Source organism: Engraulis encrasicolus, chromosome 8, assembly GCF_034702125.1.
Source record: "Engraulis encrasicolus isolate BLACKSEA-1 chromosome 8, IST_EnEncr_1.0, whole genome shotgun sequence".
Taxonomy (NCBI): Eukaryota; Metazoa; Chordata; class Actinopteri; order Clupeiformes; family Engraulidae; genus Engraulis; species Engraulis encrasicolus.
In genome coordinates this window covers 37,795,030-37,815,871 of record NC_085864.1, presented here as the reverse complement: position 1 = coordinate 37,815,871, position 20,842 = coordinate 37,795,030, and positions in this window count along the sequence as shown.

Here is a 20,842-nt window from a genome sequence, read left to right as displayed (position 1 = left end):
GACAGTACAGTATACGGTATAACAACATACCACACCACTGGGCCTTTTAAAATCCTTCATCTTTCAAACATGTCAACAACAAAATGTAAATGTAGAGGGTAGACAGAAAGACAGACAAACCTCCCAGGAGTATTCACATATGTGACTTGAGCTTCAAGCGAATTGAAAACCTCCATAAACCCTTCAATTGCAAGCCTCAAGCATCCACTTTTGTCCCTCATCCATTTTAGAGAGAAAAGTGTTTTTTCAAGTCCACCTGGGGAATTCTGGGTAATGATATAAACATGAATGTGGAGCAGTCCACGTTGGGGGTAGGGGGTGGTTATGGGAGGAGAGCACCTCTGGGTTTAACTGTACCCCCCTAAACAGCTGGGCATTTTATCTCTAAGACCAGAAGCAGCAACAGCAAAGCCCCAGCAGCATCAGCAGCTACAGCAACAGCAGAAAGGAGCAACAGCCATGAATATATTTCAGCTTTTATTAGCCCAGCATGTTGCATGGACTCAGCCAGTGGAGAAGCCACCATGCCTCTTATTGGAGTAACCATGGAAACCTACCATGAGAAGTGTGTAGAGTAGATATAGTGGTAGTGGTGGCTTGTGGTGGGGAGTGTATGGTGGAGAGAGAGATAGCGTGCGTGGGTGCGTGCGTGCGTGCGTGCGTATGTGTGTGTGTGTGGTAGGCCTATGTTATGAGTGTGGTGGTAGTGGTGGCACTGATGGTATGTTTGCATGTGTGCAGAGGAATTCTTGCAAGTGGAGTGACAGTGAACCACAGCAGTCCACCACTCCGCGGGCGTTTATATCTGCAACTGCAATTGAAGTGCTGAGTGGCTCACTGCCATAGCTTCTCAATGTATTTCCCTGGGCGATGATACAGCTGGTAGTGATTGGGTCTCTGTAGTGTTCTACGCTAAAGGCTAATTGCACTGTGCTTCTACTATTCCCTGTTATGTAATTAGAAAGCACAGGTAGGGCAATCGCCTGGAATGACAGCCAGGGGACCCAGGTTTTACTTCCCACACTTCCCCTAATTGTACCATGTATGTCGGGCAAAGGCAGGGATAAAAAAGCCATTTGAATGAGAAACAAACGTATGCCAGCTACTTTGTTTGAGAATAAAATATTTCCTTTGAGATCTTCTATGGTGTGTCTTTTATTAAGCGGGCTTGCCCAAGCAAGTCCGTCTTACTGTAATCTCTAAGTTCTGTTTATGCTTGCTTATATCAGTCTGTAAAAAATTGAAAATGTATAATCTCCTATAGGCCTTTCGAGATCGAGACACCGTTCAAACACTAAAGTCACCAGCTCGGCTTGGAAATATAATGTTATGCTTTTGCATGCCTGTACCTGTTAAGCCCACTTATAGTATTTTCTGCAAGAATGCAATCTAGTTGTTTAACAACTTTATCACAGCATGCCAGCAGTCTCAGGAGAAGAGAACTTAATCTGACAGACACCAGTTCACTTGCTGCTTAGTACTTCAGCCTTTGCGTCGTCTATTTTAAAAGTAAAGATTGCAAATCATGATGCTATTTATGCAAGTCCCAAAACAGCTCAATGGGTTTGTTACAGATGCTACTGGTGTTGCTAAGGAACAACTCACTTTCACATACTCGCTCACCTCTGGCTCCATTATAAAGTTCTGAGTTCTGTGTCTATTAGTCCCAAAGCAAAATGATAAAGACAAACCAGATAACTGGCACCTCTGATCAGATAATATTTGGAATACATGCACGCATGCACACACACACACACACACACACACAACCTCAGGCTTCATGAAGGTGGGTGCCCCTTTCATTAGTTCAGTACAGTGCAAATCAGCTGTGTGTGTGTGTGTGTGCGTGTGCGTGTGCGTGTGCGTGCGTGTGTGCGTGCGTGCGTGCATGCACGTTTGTGTGTGTGTGTGTGTGTGTTTGTATGTGTGCGAGCGAGCTCACGCGTGCATGTGTGTCTACCACATGGAAAGAAGCCTCTGCACATCAAAGATGTATTTGTCATCTGCGTGACAGCTATTCCAGTAGGGAACATGTTAATCAGGGTTTTGAACTTAGATGTAAAATATACAGTACATTATGTATACACATACCCATATAACACTGTGTATAATATCATTGACGTGACTGCTTGTGTGAGGATAGATGCAGAAAATCTATTTAGGGAAATGTATCCATTACTAACAGCTGAGAAATGTGCCCTGCTGAGTTTTAAGATTACCGAAAATCTGTTACCGTGGAGCTCATCCAAGGATTTTAAATACTGATTCTTACTGGCTGATTTTGATTGAAGTGTAAGTTGGAGGGAAAAGTTGTGGTTACTCTCTGTTTCAGATGAAAGTGTGTATTCCATCCTATGTTTGTACAGACTGCAGATGTTATTTTCGTATTTCAGAAACATTTTTAAACCGAATTTATCACGGTACATGCCTGCTGTTGGCAATACGTAATAAGTCGTTTGATAGCAGCTAAGCCATGAATATATTCAAGCACAACCTCAGGAAAAAAGCTGTTTTTAATGATTTCGATATTTTTCATTTCTTGACAGCATCACATAAACAATCTCATCAAAAGATACTGTCAGTCGTTTGGATTCTCATTTCTGTTTCTAACCTCAGTTCTGTGGTTAAGTTTGTGGATCTGTATGTGGACCCTGCAGTAATTGATGACTAGGCATGTGTGCTCCTCAAAGGGATGCACATGATTGGCCACACAGATTTCGTTTCATCTCCTGTGGGTTTTTCCTGCCTTTTCCTTCCTGTTTCTTTCTCCGCTGCCTGAATTTCAAAGACTCCCATGGAGGACGGAAGGAGAATGCCTTTGGAGAATAAAAAGACATTGTCTTAATCTTTTCGCCCTCCCCATGTTGTTCGTTGTGAATACCAATAAGACATTTACTGATTATAGAGACACATTTAATTTTAGTACATTACAAACCTTATTCAGTGTCAGAGAGACAGAGGTCAACGCTCTCTGGCTTGTTCAAGTGTGACTCCTCAAAATAACGACAGACAGCTGTGCGTTGCCAAATCCAGTTAGGGTGCCATTACGTGGTGAGGAGGCTGGAGGCTGTCGGGAAAAATGGGCCCTTTTCTGGAATCAAGACTGATTAAGGAAGTGACATTGAGACGCCTCGTTTGGATCACTTCTTCATAACCCAATTTTCCAGCCACCCGATAAGCTTGATAGCACAAGCACAATAGAATGATTTGGAGTTTGCATAATATTACGTGCAGAGGGGACACAGGGGTGAAGCCATAAATCACTGGGAACAAAGAGCCCTGGCTGGGACAAAATGAAACGGAAGACAAGGAGAGTGAGTCATTGGAGATTGAACAAATGGTCGCTCTTGGATGCTGTGGTGTTACAATAATCATAACCTTCATCCTGTCAGCCAGAATACAGCTTAAATTTGTATTATAGCAGCACGTATATTGTTCTAGTTCAGTGGTTCCCAACCTATGGGTCAGGACCCAACCTATGGGTCCCCAAAGATCCACAGTGGGTCACGAAGCCCTCTTGATTTTAAGGGGTTTAATTTATTTTAATACCATATAGCCCATGTTGAATGAATGATAAAGCATTTAAACTAGAAGCAACAGAATGTAAGGGATAGATTTAACATTTATTCTATATTTACTAAAATATATATACTAAAAAAATGATAATGAGATTTTGCAGGAAGCAGAGTATGTGATTCCCACTCGCACAGTTGGGTCTCCAAAGATTACAATGGTAAAAATATGGGTCCCTGAAGAAAAGGGTTGGGAACCACTGTTCTAGTTAATGGATAAAGCACCCAAACATCCAAATTCTAATTAGTACCCTTTCTAAATACTGATGAACACTCACACATATTTCTCCAATATGTAATTCAACATGGCCTAGCTATATACCCTTTTCCAGCTATTACTTAGACGAAACGTCTTGTATGGGTTTTTTTGCCCACTCTTCCTTGCAAAACAGCCAGTTGAGAGGTTCACAGGACATTTTGCACGACTCATGGTCTCTCCATACCATCTCAACAGAAGTAGCCTCTGCATTCACACCAACGGAGCAGACATCCACAGTACGTCCACAGAACGTGTCCGTTATCAGTCCGAAACTGTTAGAATACATGAAAACAAATCATGTCTTGCACATGTAAGCGTGTGTAAGCAGGTGTAAGCGTGGCGCATGTCCGTCCCGCCCAGACATGTCCGCGTTAAAATAGAACTCAAGTCTATTTTCCTGCGTGGACGTCCGTGTTCAATGTGCGGGCTCCATTGAAAATGAATGGCTGCTGCCCGCGGATAGAATGTGGACGTTGACTTGTGCAGTGTGCAAGGCAGCCCGCGAACCTCTCGGACTAGCACTGCTCAAGGAGACGTTAAGGAAACGTGCCGTCCCTCCTGCGTGGACGTCCACGTTCAATGTGCGGGCTCCATTGAAAATGAATGGCTGCTGCCCGCGGATAGAACGTGGACGTTGACTGTGCAGTGTGGGGCAGCCCGCGAACCTCTCGGACTAGCACTGCTCAAGGAGACGTTAAGGAAACGTGCCGTCCCTGTGTGCATTAGAGTGTGGCTCGGGCCGTTTTTTTCTGTCCGAGCCCGGCCCTCAGCCGACAGAAAAGTGATCGACCCCGACCCGAGCCCGAGACTAATTAAAATGTTTGTGTCCGAACCCGTCCGAAGCCCGAGACCACTGTAATAACAACAGAACCTGTGCGCAAGCAAGATTTTCTATGTGGGCTCCTCCATACTCAAAATACCACGTGATAAATAGCCAGGATAGGCAAAGACGTTAGGATGAGGCAATTTGCAGTAGCCTAATTTAGTTACGCACGCATAGTAAGTATAAACACACACACACACACACACACACACACATGTGACAGCGCACCTTATGTTTCTTTCGGTTAGACCAGAGATGTTGGGTGCGGTGATCAAATGCATGGGAGGGGCGTGAGAGGATAAGAAAGGCGAAAACTAACGAATACCTTTTGGATGCAGTCAGCGCGGCTATGGAACATTTGTTACGTTAGTTAGTGCAAATAAATGCCCGCGAGCCCCGTGAAGATGCCGCTCCTTGTCGTTAAGAAGGATGGGCTATAAGTTCACCCCGAAGAAGAGTAGCCTGTTCGGCCCTCCAAGAGAATGTCATTTCCCCTGATGTCCATGCGGTCAATATAAAATCAGGAAAGGTTGCACGCGCATAGTTACAACTGTACAGTAAAAGTGACAAGAATTAAGAACCTACGTGAAGGACATGAAATGTCACAGCGGACAAAATAGTAACAGGAAACCTCTCCGCCCCTACCTTAGGCAACTCCACGTAGCGTGTGCGTCTTCTTTAATCCATATTATGCTCCTTGCTACCGCATGCTGGAAATGTAATCCTTGGCGAGCAATGCAGTGACAAACTTCGTCATTTTATGTTCAACATTTAAGACAGCATCGAAGGCATGCTAAAACATGGCCTACACTAGGCCTACAACAAAAGACCACGCGTTCACTGACAACTGTTGATTTGGCGCTTATTAAGAAAGCAAGTTGACTCGGCATTCCTGCTCGGCTGACTGGGAGTGAGCGTCCATGTTGCCGCTGGTAACTGGCGCGTGCATAGCCTACAGCCAATAATAATCACTCGCACGAGTAGCCTACCAACATTTTCATTTATGCATATTCAATTACTTATTTTTAAATCACAAAACTGCCGTTTGCATGAACGGAAACGTTTCCTCTGGTTGCTTACAATTTTCACAATGTCTGTTTGCTTCGAACCCGAGTCCGACCCGAGTCCAACAGATATTCAATTTTTTTTTTGTCTGAGTCCGGCGCGGCCCGTTGGGTTCTGACCAGGCCCGTCGGGCTTCGGTCGGGTTGCCATGCTCTAGTGTGCATGTACCGTTAGTCAAGTCAAGTAGGTTTTATTGTCAATTTCTTTACATGCACTGGTCATACAAAGAATTTGAAATTACATTTCTTGCTTTCCCATACAGACATAGACTAAATCTAGGTAAAATTAGTGCAGATGGGGTCGCCGACGTTCACATACTTTCAAGCAGCACTGTGGGCAGGCTACTTGGAAGGCAGTCAATTACGTTTTTTTATCTCAGAAAGATTGAACAGCATCTGACAATTTTACCAAAGAAAGAAAGAAACACACACACACACACACACACACACACACACACACACACACACACACACACACACACACACACACACACACACACATCTATTTCGGTCCATAACCTCCCACCCTCCCAAACAAACACACTTGGTCTCCTAAATTGCTCTCTGGTATACAGCGAAAACAGACAGAAGCGGCTTCATTTCCTATTAGCGCTCTGCTGCTTTGGCACCTGCACGTAGCTGGCTGCTTGATGAGCAATATTCATCCGTGTGAAGTTCGCTCTGCTGCGTTGATAAGGCCACCGCCAGTTGGGGACAGCGAGCGTGGCCATCCGTCTCTCTCATGCGTGACAAATGCATCCGACGCAGTGGCGGCCTCCGTTAAATCCTCCCATTCTGGCTGACATTGCAGAAGAAGAGAGGATATTTGGACCAGAGAGGGATAGAAAGAGGATGAAACAGGAGATGAGAGAGGAGAAAAGAGGAGATGAAAGACTCAGAAATAGAGGAGAATAGAGAGCAAAAGATAACAAATGACTGAGAGAATAAAAAAGAGGAAAGGAGATGAGAGAGAAGAGGAACAGAGGAGAGAGGCCAATGGACGAATGGACATCTGCATGGAGGCAAGACAGAGCTGGCGTGTCCAGAGGGAGACCGCTGGCCCTGGTGTGGACGATACTCTGTGCAAATCAGATTCTCTACGCTGCTTAGCTTGGCACCCACAAATATACAACATATGTGTGACGGGGAGAGAGAGAGAGAGAGAGAGAGAGAGAGAGAGAGAGAGAGAGAGAGAGAGAGAGAGAGAGAGCAAGTGAGAGCCACAGTGAGCGAGAACGAGAGACTGTTGGTTCGGACGTGTGATGCATTTTTTGGGTGTGTGGCATGTTTTAAGCATTTGTGTGTTCATGGGTCTTGAGTTTCTCTCTGTCTATGTGTGGTCATGAGAGTAAGTGTTTGTATGTATTTCATGTATTTCAAACATGTATTTGTGATTGAGTATGCAGGTTTGTTCACATGAGTATGCAGATTTTGCACGTGTCATTTCTTATGTAAGGTGTGGTGTGTGCCATGCTAAATAAGTGCGTAATGTGAACACCTCCCTGCCTTCCACTTATTCATCCATCACAAAGGCATGATTTTTCGGTTACATAACAGGACTATCAGCACCCAGGTGACATTGGCTGGTGTGTTGAAGAGATCAAAGTAGAGCTACTGCTGCTCCCGTTTAGGGGATAAATCACTTCCTATTCCCACTCCAACTGAGGCCTTTTCATTATTATCACGGCCGTCCTCGGAGGTTGCCGTAACGACAGCAGCAAAATGAGTAGTTGTCTCCTCCTTAGTATCTGCTGCAATTATAAGAGGCGATGTCATCATTTAAGATGAAGAACAATCTCTGTAGTCTTTCTTATTTCTCTCTTTCTCTCTCTCTCTCTCTCTCTCTCTCTCTCTCTCTCTCTCTCTCTCTCTCTCTCTCTCAAACACGCGCATACGCACACACACACACACATGCACATTGAACACACCAATAGTCTGTCACACTAAGCATACAGTACCTGTAGCCTACCTGTATTATACTAGGATAATAATACTAGCATACTAAGCAAATTATTAAGATTAGTCTGGCAGACTAGATTTGTTGTTGCCGTTATTTAATCTCTAGGCTGACAACAACAATATTGCTCCTCTTGAAACTTGCTTCCAATATCCAGTCGTCACACTTACCCCTCACATCCCCTGACAGGGAGACAGATAATTATCTCCCAGAGTATCATCATCATCATCATCACCGTCATCATCATCATCATTGCCATCATCATCGTCATGGTCACCGTCACCAACCAGAGGTGGAGGGGGTGGTGTTTGAGAGTGGGGGAGCAGTAGGGGGTTCAACTCGAGGACATAATAGGTTCAATCTGTCTCCAGAATGGCAGTGGGAACAATGCAGTGCCATAAGTAAGCCTTTATTTCCGGGGGGCACTTACCTTCAGCCCCGATGATACACTACAGTAATTATCCCTGATGAGGAGATAATGTTCTCGAGATCGAAGGGTGCGGTATGCATAAGGGGGAAATGGGACGATGAGGAAAGGAGCTAGCAGTGTTAAAACCGTAACAGGTTAACACTTCAAAATGGGAGCAGTGATATTTTACTGTTTTAACACTGCCAGTATTGGTCCTACCCTTTAAGTGCGGTGGTGTTTACTGATCGTGGAGCCTATGGGGATATTACAGTAGCCTACTACTGTCTTTGTGCCGTAATGAGAAGAGCTCTAAAGGGCCGTACACACACGTCGCTACTAGTTACTTGCTCAGCGAATGAAGTCAATAGAATGTCGATGTGTTCCAGCGAGACTCGCAGGCGAGTAGACGAGTACTGTACAAGCGATGCGATGTGGGCGGATCCCGAGTTGAAAATATTTTATCTTCGAGCGAGGCGAGTAAGCGAGTAACCAATTGGAATGCAGAGTTCGGTACTTCTCGCCTGTTCATTGGCAGTTAAAGCCGCGGGAACTTTCAGCGAACGTTCTATGAAAGAGTGGCGAGTAGGCGAGCAAGTGAAAAGCTAGCTTTGTGTGTACGCAGCTTAAGGAGACTAAGCAGGAGGTCTCACCCTCATCCTCGTTTACAGTAATTTCACCTTTTGTCCTCTGCAGCTTCCTGTGGAGCCCCTCTTTGCCAGCACTTTGCCTGCTATTTGTGGACTTTTTAGAGTTACTTCTGAAAGGTCATGTTCAGTGATCATGGGCCTTTTGTCTTAAAAGCATGGGCTGGCGTCGGAGTCAAGAAAATGACTACTCACTTTTGTCTTTCTCTGTCTGATGCCTGTGTGTGTGTGTGTGTGTGTGTGTGTGTGTGTGTGTGTGTGTGTGTGTGTGTGTGTGTGTGTGTGTGTGTGTGTGTGTGTGTGTGTGTGTGTGTGTGTGTGTGTGTGTGTGTGTGTGTGTGTGAGTGCGTGCGTGTGTGTGTGTTAAGATAATAATACATTTATCCCTAAAGCCTTTTCAATGGGCAAAAACATCTGAGGAATAGAGAAGCACAGCATACATGAGTTCATAGAACAGTGATTTTGAACAGTTTGCTCCAAAGTGTAATTGCTCTTGTACTCATCACAGGGAATTTGTCATGCATGTGGTGGTGTCTTCTGATCTTCAATTTTAACCACAGGATTGGATTGGATGAACATTTATATGGCACTTTAAACGTAATTAATTAAGAATTATTAGTGGTACTTCATGGGGTTCACTGTGAATGAAGGGCTAATTATAATAATGACAAAGATTAAATACTCTACAATGAGAATCAGCATGTGCAGGGGGTCCCATGGATATGAGGGATTGGTTTTTAACTGAGTTTTTTAGGAGAAACAATGGTTTGACAGAGAGAGCAACTCCAGACCCAGAAAGTTGTTCTCACTTTGTTACAGGCTTTTATTCATGGTGCAAAATGATCATACTGGCCAAAATAGCTGGCGGCGTCACATGGTATTTATTGAGTAAGTAGGTTTACCACTCTGGTGATCCAACCTTCATGCACATGATGAGCAAGAGTCAATTCGTTGTCTGTAAATGTAAAACTATGCTAATTTAACATTGTTAAACCTAGACGTGAAAAAACAAGAACAGAGATACACAGATTTGACCACCAAGTTCATAGACTAGACACGGAGGTAGAGGTATATAAAACAAAAGCACCACGCCAAGAGAAAAAAAGAAGAAAAGGCAGATGTCAGTATTCTACATTATAGTGAACAATGTTTGATGTTAAAACATGTTTCCACAGGTAAATTCATGAACAAAATGATTTGAAAATCCATGTCAGAAGATTAGACATTCGTTGAATTCTGTTCAGCTGTGTGCCAATTTTTTGTAGCTCAGTGTATCTGAACTGTAAGGTGACATTTAATGCAATTTGACATTGATGTGATATTGCACAGAGGTGTCACGAGTCAGATGCCACCACCACCACGTCTCACAATGTCATCTGTCACCCGTATCCCACCATGCATTGGGGCAAACACACACAATATAATCCTGTGAGATGACAAGAGTGGGTTGAAGGCTCCGCTGGCTTGTCACATACAAAGATCCCTATGTGTAAATCCATAAATGACCTGTGTAGCCATCAAATATGTCCATCAAACATACATGACACCATCTCAGCTTAAGTCGAATAGAAAAATCTGGGATATTTTACAGACAAATACACAACAACACAATACCTAAAGAGCTCAAAAAATCCTTATGAAAGCAAAATTATGTATCTTAAAACACACACACACACACACACACACACGCACACACACACACACACACACACACACGCACACACGCACACACGCACACACACACTCGGAAAGGTGTGTTGCATTTTTATCTTATTCCATCTCAGCTGGTGTAAGGTTACAGTTTTGATGTAATTTGATGATATTGCACTGCAGTGTCACTCCTGCTTTTGACTGTCACCAGCCTGTGGCTTCTGTACGACATATGTCACCCCTATCCCTCCATGCATTGGGGCTTGTGTGCTCCACACAGCACATACAGTGTGATCCTGTGAGGTGACAGGAGTGGGCTGAAGGCTCCGCTGGCTTGTCACATATAAAGATCCTTATGTGTAAACGACCTGTGTAGGCATCAAATGTGCCGGCGGCCTTACCTAAAGGTCAGTGCAAAAAACAGACATGACACCATCCCACCATGAATGTACTGTATTAGGCCTTATAACGTGGGAAGTGGAGGAAGTTCCGTCCTCATATATTTAAACTGTGAATGCAAGGCTTGTGAATCAAACTATAAACCAGATTACAAAATGCAATTTCCTTGGCTGTATTCCCACTGCCATTGTGAATAATCAATTAAGTGCCCTGTTACTGTAATACAGTTTGTAGGATGCCTTAGATTAGTTGAAGAGATGGCATTTTAGATAACCCATCGTGAATGTACCAAAGTGCTACCTTAGAATAAGAAAATTACAGTAATATCCAAGTGTAATAATAATCTATAGGACGCACTCTGTATAGTATAACTTTGAATACAAGTTAGACTATTTGGCTTACATCGAATAGAAACATCTGGGATAGTTTACAGAGAAATATAGAACAACACACTATAGGCCTACCTAAAGATCTCAGAAAAGCCAAAATTATGCTCACATTTATGCATCTTAAAACACACACACATGCACACACACATAGACATGCACTCATGCACGCACACACACCCTCAGAAAGGTGTGTTGCATTTTCATCTTATTTTATCTCAGCTAGTGTAAGATGACAGTTTTGATGTAATTTGACGACATCGCACAGCGATGTCACTCCTGCTTTTGACTGTCACCACCCTGTGGCTTCAGTACGACACACTACCCGTATCCCACCATGCATTGGGGCTTGTGTGCTCCACACAGCACATATAATCCTGTGAGGTGACAGGAGTGGGCTGAAGGCTCCGCTGGCTTGTCACATACAAAGATCCTTACTGTAGGCCTATGTGTGAATCCATCAATGACCTGTGTAGGCATCAAATGTGCCCGGCCTGCCTGAAGCTCACCAAAGCTGTGACTGGTGCCTGGGGATGATGACTGGAACTGGCAGTGTGTCAGTCAGTCTTAGATTTGTTCACACGTTGGCTGCCTATAGAGAAAATGATAGTCTGCAAGGGGGACGTGTGTGCATGTGATTTCATGCACATAGGCCTACACTAAAATTGCATGTTATTTGACTGTTTTACACATCAACCTTTTGTTTTTGTTCTCAATATGTGGTGGGCATTAGTGGAGACGTGTACTCACCTGCTGTGATGAAAGGCAAGAAGACTGACGTGCATCCTCGGTTAAGTTGTGTGCAGCTCAAAGTTTTTATAGCACACCCACCGTTCGTTAATTCCCTGTTAGCCACACCACCGCAAGTGATCCACTGATGATCTGTGGAGAAACAGCAGGTGATGGCACACACTACTTTTTTCTTACTTTCATGAAATTGCTTTTGAAAAATCTTACTCATCTCCTTTTTTCTTCTCCCTCCTTGTTGCCTCTCTGTTTCCTTTTCAATTTGTTTATCTCCCTCCATCATCCTATATTTTTTGCCTCTCTGGCTGAAGTACTTTCAGAGTTCTAGAATCTCCCTCTAATATCCTTCTGCAATCTCTTTTTGATTGATGTTTACCAAGCGCCATTTCTCTACTTTTTAAAATAACTTTTTCCACCCCACCTAAGGCACTTTCTGGTTATTCAAGGAGACTCGTTCCCTTTACTGGAGTCTTCTATCTGAGTAATGTTTGTGATGAATTATAGGCAAAGGATTGTGTTTACCGAAAAACTCTTTAGTATGTACGGTGACATTTCATTAGTAGTTTAGTGAGGGCGAGCAGGGCAGGTTAGATTACTGACCACGCTTGACATTCCATCAGAGGATGCCTAGGACAACAATAGCACTTGAGAGCGTTTTCTGCTTGACTCTCAGAGGCTCAAGCCGAATAGTTTGTTTTCTCCCCCTCTCATCTTCAATTCTGCACTCCACGAAAATATATTAGTCTGTTGTGGTGTGAACTTCAAATTAATTCATTTTCATCTGTCGAAAGTTTCTGTGACTTCCAAGAGGCCTCCCTCATTTGGGATGAACATCTAAAATATCAAAGTCTCCTCATGTCACCAATAAAGCGGAAATCCCACAAGAATTTCCCTGAATTTCCACAAGGTATTAGAGGCGGCTCATTTTCCATCGAAAGATTGTTTTCTCCTGAAGTTATTTCGGTTTGGATGTTGACTTTTCAAAGCCATGAGTTATCTTTAGTTGGGTATTATACAGTAGTCAAGTCAAGTCAAGTCATTCAAGTATACAAGTCAGTCAAGTATACAAGCGTACATGTAGGCTATATGTATTTGCATTGATGCACATTTAGGATTATTCAACACTGAGGATGAAAACACGTTTTCTTTCATCATTTGTCTAATATATGCTAAGTCATATCTCACAATATCACTATGGCTCACACTGCTATTAGAGAACCCATACAGTGATGATACAATATGAAGAAAGATTTCTGATGCAGAGACAAACAATGGGATTTTCCCCCTCCGCTTTCTGCTTTCTTATCGGGAATGAGCAGGTGGGTTTATTTGGCATTTGCGTCACCGCATGGATTTGTCTCCGGTGATTATGAGTGTGCATGTTGTGATCATGACTGAGGAGTGTGTGCGCACATGTGTATTTGTGTGTATGCGCCGTTTGTGCATATGTTTGACAATGCCAGAGAGTTAGTCGATCATTTGCATGCACACAGGGATACACCCTGTCTGTGTGTAGACTATGTGTGTGTGTGCGTGTGTGCGCGTGTGCGCACGTGCGTGTGTGTGTGTGTGACACAATCGAGCTGTTTGCTTCTCGCTTCAGACGGCCAAAACCACATTTGTGTTGTTTAGTTGCAGCAACACAGACATATTTAGGGAAAGTTCAAGGGCATGCTGTGCCTAAATGGCTTGCTGCTAATGCCAGTAACTGCCAGCTTTGCATGACTTGTTTCTCTCAGATTTAAATGCTCCAAAGTACACACATACACAGACACACTGAGGCGTACATCTCGGTTTTGGGTCCATCTGTGTAAGTACTGTAGATGTTTGCAACAGAGGCCCATTTTTTTAATTTCATCTCTGTCTGCTAAGAATGGCAATGCCTTGAGACCCATAAGCAAACAATGACTGCTGCCCCATTCTCATTTGCTATGCTTGCTTGGATTACTATTGGATTGTTCAGGATTAAAGGGTTGGACGTTGGTGAACTGCGTTTACAAATTCCATGTTCTGGTAATTCAAACAGTGTGTCAACTTTTAGCTTATTACACTTAAACATATGTTTACTTTTCTTTTAAAAATACTTAGAGTTCTCCTGCTGACAGCATATTCCTATTTCTTCATATTAGTCCAAGTTCTTTAAAACTCTCCATGTTTTTATGTTACTTTCAACTGAAATAACAGTCACAGTACACATACTATTCAGTCTTCCATTTTGTTCGTGATGCAGTTTCAAGTGCAGTAGGCCTAGTTGTCATTAAATATCATTTATGAAATGTGCTGAGAAAACGGGTGGTAAGGACACATAAATAAATATCTAGGGAACAAACTGGTCGGAGATGTATCAAGAATCCTGTCAAAGGCGTGTCAGAGCAATTGATCTGTGCCCCTTGAATATGTATGAGTGCAGTGCACCGCAATTGATGAAGGAAGAAGAGTGGATGGAAGTCGACTGATGTGAGTAAGTGTGCCTTTATACGGCAAGTGACTATATTTGATCACCTCAGATTACTTGCACACCTATCACAAATGCCTCTGCCATGCCTCTATGGGTGTACACCCAAGTGGGTTATATCAAATTAATCAGGAGACATTAGGCTTTCAGACAGATAGTGGCATCTTGACATTTGACCAATCAGCAGTGGCCTCTAGCCTGTCTAAAAGGGTTAATGGTCACCAAGCTTTGAGGGGAAAAGTTTTTGCTATGAATCTGGAATGCAATGTTTCTCTGTGTGCTTTCATGTGGTTAGCAAAACAACACCGCTGTATGTAGGGTTCGTTCTTGGGCACCCTGGCAGTTTAATAACAGTGGATGAGGAAGAGGGGATGGGGGAGGGCTGGGTGTGAGAGTTCCTGATATGAGACAGAATGTATCACTCTCCTGGCTGCTCTCCCGCTACTTCATGCATCTGGGGGAAAACAAATACGACCCCTTTTGAGTACAGAGAGGGAAAAGAGAGTGTGCGTGGGTGTGTCTGTATTTATGCCCCATGCATGTATTTGTGGGCCTTACAACCTCTTCACGACAAATTGGATTGTCACCATTTGTCATTTTCTTATAGGCTGCTGAAACACAAATGCCCCTTGTGAGGATCATGCAGGATTATTTTACATCTACTACACACCAAGCCAGGGTAGCAGGGCTTAACATTAATTTTTTCACCCACCGGCCGCTGTGGCTAGTGGTTTTCCCGAGTCATTAGCCATTCAGATATTCCACTAGCCACAGATTTGATATTGCCTTTTTTTTCTTTATCATGATGATGTACGTCTAACTTCAGAAGATGTGGTGCCAAAGCAAGATGATTTCTACAAGGAAGTATATCAAGCAAATAGAAATCAAGCTCAGCTTTTCTTGAACTTGAATATAAACAATTAATACACAAGGGGCAAACAACAGAATATAGGGCCAGATTTGTATCTGATACCAAGGAACAAGCTGCCAGCCAAATTGGCTAGTAACACTGAAAGTATTACTAGCCAAAGCCACGTTTTACCAGCATTTGGCCGGTTGGCAGGTGCCAGTGTCAAGCCCTGCAGGGTAGATAAATGTTCTGTTCACTTAGAGCAAACAAGACGCTTGTGCATCCACAGTAAATGTAGCTTACTCTTGATTCAAAACTTAGATAGTAGAACCAACAATTTATTGTGTAGGCAAAGTAAGACATTAAAACAATCCTGACAACAAACTGTAATTTAACATGCTTTTTGATTACAAAATCACAAACATTGTAATTGGGACTAGTTAGAACACTACATCAGTGGGGCACAGGTTGACTGCATGATGTGTCTTACAGGGTCTTTGGGTTTCATGAGGTTTGAATCACTCTCCGATGATGTGAGGACCACTCTCCCTTGGTGATGCCATCATATAGCGTGGGGGATCTTCAAAGTCACTGTACCTTCATCAATGACACATCTCATTGCAGCAGATGTTAAGTGAATCTTTTTTTTTTGCTATGCGTTTTGGAATACGTACTTTATGGTAGTTTAGGAGATTAATCGTCTGTTTGAGAGCTATTTGCACCTTCATTAATAGCCAATCACAGTTTTGTGGTGCGAGGCAGCACAGCAGAGCAATGAAATGCGGCACATGCCGGACGGCCGAGCGGCTGAACTTCATGGACTGGAAAATGATCTGCCACCCACACAGGTCCACTTCTTCCTCTTATCGTATCTTTGCATCTATCTGTTGTCCACAACTCATGTCTGCATGTATCTAATCTCTCTCCACCACCCACCTTCATCCTCATCCTCACTCATATCATGTCCACACCTGCCCTGATCCCCCACCTGTCATCAATTGCATCTCCTTCCATCTCCACCATTTTAGAGCAAGGTCAATGGTGTTTAACTGGATCACACCGCACTCTCGATTAAAAGGTGCCAAACACAAACAAAAACCGTGTAAAATTGAAAGAAAAATGTTTGCACACTTAAATCCCTTTAAATCCTTTTTAATAATAGGCCAAGCTTTCGGTCTACTGGCCTTCCTCAGGTCAGAGCAAGGTCAATGGACCTACAGTACATGCAAATCCTCCAAAAAGCAGATCCGTTTTCAACAGACCAACAGGCCAACTGTCAGTGGTATAGAGTTGCTGCATGTGACCAAAAAAATAGACATAACAGCAGCACATACTCCACATCCATGTTATCCCCCTCATGCATCATCAGGGTTGCCAGATGAGGATGATGATTTCCAGCCCAAAAAATGCTCAAAACCCGCCCAGAAGCACAAAATCCAGCCCAATTCTATTGATTTCTATGGCAAAAATTGGGCGGGTTTTTCTGCTAAATGCCATTTTTACCCGCACACGGCCATCCTAAGCAGCCCAATTGGGCGGGAAACAGCCCGATCTGGCAACACTGTCCACCATCACCTACCATCACCCTTATCGTTATCTTCATCTGCCCTCGCAACTTGACCTTATAGTCTGCACCTCACATTCAGGACTGATGTTGACAGAGCATGAGTTCAAAAAGGTTAGTTTGCATGATATGGTGAGGATGAAGATGAGGATGAAGAAAAAGATGGTGGTGTTGGGTGGATATGGGTGTGGGAGGATTTTGTATTCTTTTGACATGCCTCTCTTGATGGAAAGCTTCATTCCTTTCATTTTATCACTGTCACTCACCAATGTTAAATGCTCAGTATTATTTATTACTTCATCACTTTACTGCTATTGGACCATCACTGTTACTGTCCTGTCAGCCAGTCTGTAAATGTCAGTCCTGTGTATGTCTTTGGCCTTCATGGTACAGAGAGAGAAACGTAATTTCAATTTTCTTGTATGACCTGTGCATACTTGACCGGACTTAATTAACTGATACCTTTCTTCATTTTCACCTTATCCTTTGTATCCCCACCTTCACCTTCACCATAAATTCCATCTGCCTGCTTTCTTATGGATTCTTGTATTGTTCCCACCAATGATCCCAAATCCATTGCCGGTTCCACCCCCTTGAACTGCATCCATTCCTGACCTGCCTTCATCACCTTCCTCTTCGCTTTAACCTGTATGAACGACGTATGAACACCTAGACCACCACGATAAATTCACCTCTTGTGTCACCCTCAATCCTCAGCTCGTAACCTACAGACCCACCCTCTTCCAGCCATAACACACATGGAGGTAGTATCAGAACTGGAGAGAGTGAATAAGTCCCGCCTCCAGTCATTTCAATGGGAAATGCTAGGCTTGTGAATTCAGCCGAAATGGAACGTTTTTTCATCTTCCAAATTGGAGGTATTTTATCTTTTTGGAGGTGCCCAACCACAGACCTGTAAAGGTCTGTGCGCCCAACCCTAAACGTGTGTACCCACCAATCATCATGAACGAAGTGAATGTCGGAAGTGCGAAAATGGCAACTTGCTAATCAGCGAAGTTAACCAGCCAAATCCTGCCCAGCCGGGACTCAAACCCGGACCTTCTGGGATAGTAAACCGGGGCTCTAACCGCTACACCAAAGAGGCAGGCTCCATGGCGTGACAGTCAGAACACACCCACAACCCAAGTGATGGTCACTCCATCACACCTATCATAAATAAAGCACAAAAGGCAAAAAAGGTGGAGGTGCCTCAGGAAAGGCCAGCATCTTCTCTCTTCATTACAGTGTTGGTTGGCTTCTTCTTCATCATCTTAACCTATGCTATTTTACATTATCTACTTCATCCTCACTTGTAGAGAGTTACTGCACAATCACTGGTGCTGAACAAAACGATTACATATTTTTGGAAAAAAAAGGTTNGCACACTTTGGNTTTTTTCTTCTTTAAGTTATTTTTTCTTCTTTTTATTTATCCATCATTGGCAATGACGTTTCGACCTCTCGGTCTTCCTCAGATTCTACTTCATCCTCACCCCACCGTAAATTCCATCTGCCTGACCTGTACTTCCTGCATTTTCAATTCCATTCCATCCTCGGCTTTTACACAACTTAAAGACCTGTCCTCCTCTTCCGGTCCAAACCCCATCTCTCCCCCAGGGGGAAGATGGCTTAGCAGAGGCCAGAGGCTTCTCTCTCTCCCACTGGCACCCATGTGCTGGTTGGCATCTGGCAAATCATCTGATCTGGAGTCAGCTGGTCATTACCCACAGATACGAATGCACATCCATCCCTCCCGTGGCGGCAGTGCGATGCTCATTACCCATAGTGTGTTCACTCAGTATTCACGGTCACTCCATCAATCAGCAGTGAGACAGCCAAGAGCTCACCGAGGTAATTTGCCTGTGTCCAATGGAGGCTAATTAGATTGAACTCGAGGCCAGAGGAAGACTTGGGTAGAAGATATAGAGCTCTTTCTCTCTCTCTATTTCTCTTTATCTCTCTCTCTCTCTTTGAGTGTGTGTGTGTGTGTGTGTGTGTGTGTGTGTGTGTGTGTGTGTGTGTGTGTGTGTGTGTGTGTGTGTGTGTGTGTGTGTGTGTGTGTGTGTGTGTGTGTGCATGCGCGTGTGTGCGTGCGTGTGAATGTGTTTTTGTGTGTGTTTGTTAAGCTCCGGATGTGTGTTTATTGAGCCACTGAGGGTAATTTGGCCATTAAAAGAATACCAACATTCAATACAACAGAAAAGGAACTGCTCAGTTGTGGGCAATAGAGGAGCAGTGTTCCATCCACTCAAACACTAGCAAAGCAACTCTAGCGTCAGTCCTCAGACTATTGGATAGTATTAAATCAGCCCACTCAAAGAAAGGCATAAAGCAGTGACATAAAGCATGCCATCTCTGAGGCACAAAGGTCTAAGTCAATATGAAAAGTTCTCTCTACTGGTGGGGGAGTTACAACTAGACTAAAAGAAGGGATTGCCTGCCATGAACCATGAAAGTGGCTGTAGACCATAGAGTCAAATTGTTTGGTGATCCTGCAGAATTAAAAGGACACCCCCTACAAAAGCTTAACACCTACAGAGATACTTGCAGCTGCAGTGTGTGAATATGACATAGTTGCCTCTTTTCCACTGCCGGTTTTCTGGTTGGCCAACAGCTCGACACAACGTGACTCGGCCGCCACTTTTTGCTTTACGATTGAGCTGTGTCGTGCCTATTCGAAAAGCAAAGAGTGGCGGCGAATTTTCGCTTTGTCGAACTGTAGGCTTACCAGAAAACCTGCAGTCCTATTGAGATGCTAATCAAGTATTTGTGCTGTAAGGGTATTTCTGTTGGTGCATAGTAATCACAAGTTTCCACATGTTGCCCTGTAGGGCTTGAATAGTAAAAATGCCAACCAAAAGCCAACAACAAAGTCAAGCTGATCTCCACACCTCACGAGAGAGGAAATACGTTGTATGAATTACTTTTAGGCCTACTGGAGATTTTTCCAGAAAAAAATACGAGGATCATGTTAACATAATGTGGGGTTATGTACTCCATTTGTGTGTTTGTGTGTGTGTGTGTGTGTGTGTGTGTGTGTGTGTGTGTGTGTGTGTGTGTGTGTGTGTGTGTGTGTGTGTGTGTGTGTGTGTGTGTGTGTGTGTGTGTGTGTGTGTGTGTGTGTGTGTGTGTGTGTGTGTGTGTGCGTAAGCGTGCGTGCGCGTGTGTGTGAGTGTGTTACTACTGGATGGTGATGGCAGTTCAATAACATAACAGAGCTTTTCTGTAATGTACATTCTTCCTGTTTCTGTGTCTGTGTCTGTCCTCTGTGTCCCAGCGTGAAGTTAGCCGGCTGTTGATGTGGCATTCTTTTAATTAGGGCTCACCCTTCTGTTGGTGCTCTTTCTTCTGGGCGTAATTGTGTATGTGTGTGTGTGTGTGTGTGTGTGTGTGTGTGTGTGTGTGTGTGTGTGTGTGTGTGTGTGTGTGTGTGTGTGTGTGTGTGTGTGTGTGAGTGTGCGTGCGTGCATGCGTGCGTGCGTGCGGGCGGGCGAGTGCGTGTGTGTGTGTGTGTTTGTGTGTGTGTGTGTTTGTTGTGTGTGTGTGTTCATTGAAGTTTATTGTACATTGGGCCCACAATTCGCCGCTACGCCCCTGCAGGTGGCATTTCAAGTTTGTCTTGATAAACGTAAAATCACAGAATTGGTATAGCATCACAAGGCACACGCATTGAAAATAATTTAGGGGCCTTGCATTGACTTATCAGGATGTAGGTCCTTTCGTTACAGTCCCATCGTCTGCTTCTGTCCCTCATATCAGCATGGCAGCCATGTTTCTGCTGCTCACCCCCTCTTCATCTGCTGTGCAAGATTGATTACCGTGCCTGTGCTCCATGTCCGCCCTCTGTGCCCCAGCATGCAGTTCTGCGGCAGTAAACATGGCATCCTTTTAATTAGGGCTCACCCTTCTGTTGCCTCCCATTATCCTCGGGACCTTTATCGTGTGTGTGTGTGTGTGTGCGTGTGCATGTGCGTGTGCGTGTGCGTGTGTGCATGTGCATGTGCATGTGCATGTGTGCGTGCGTGCACGTCTGTCTGTCTGTCTGTCTGTCTGTGTCTCTGTGT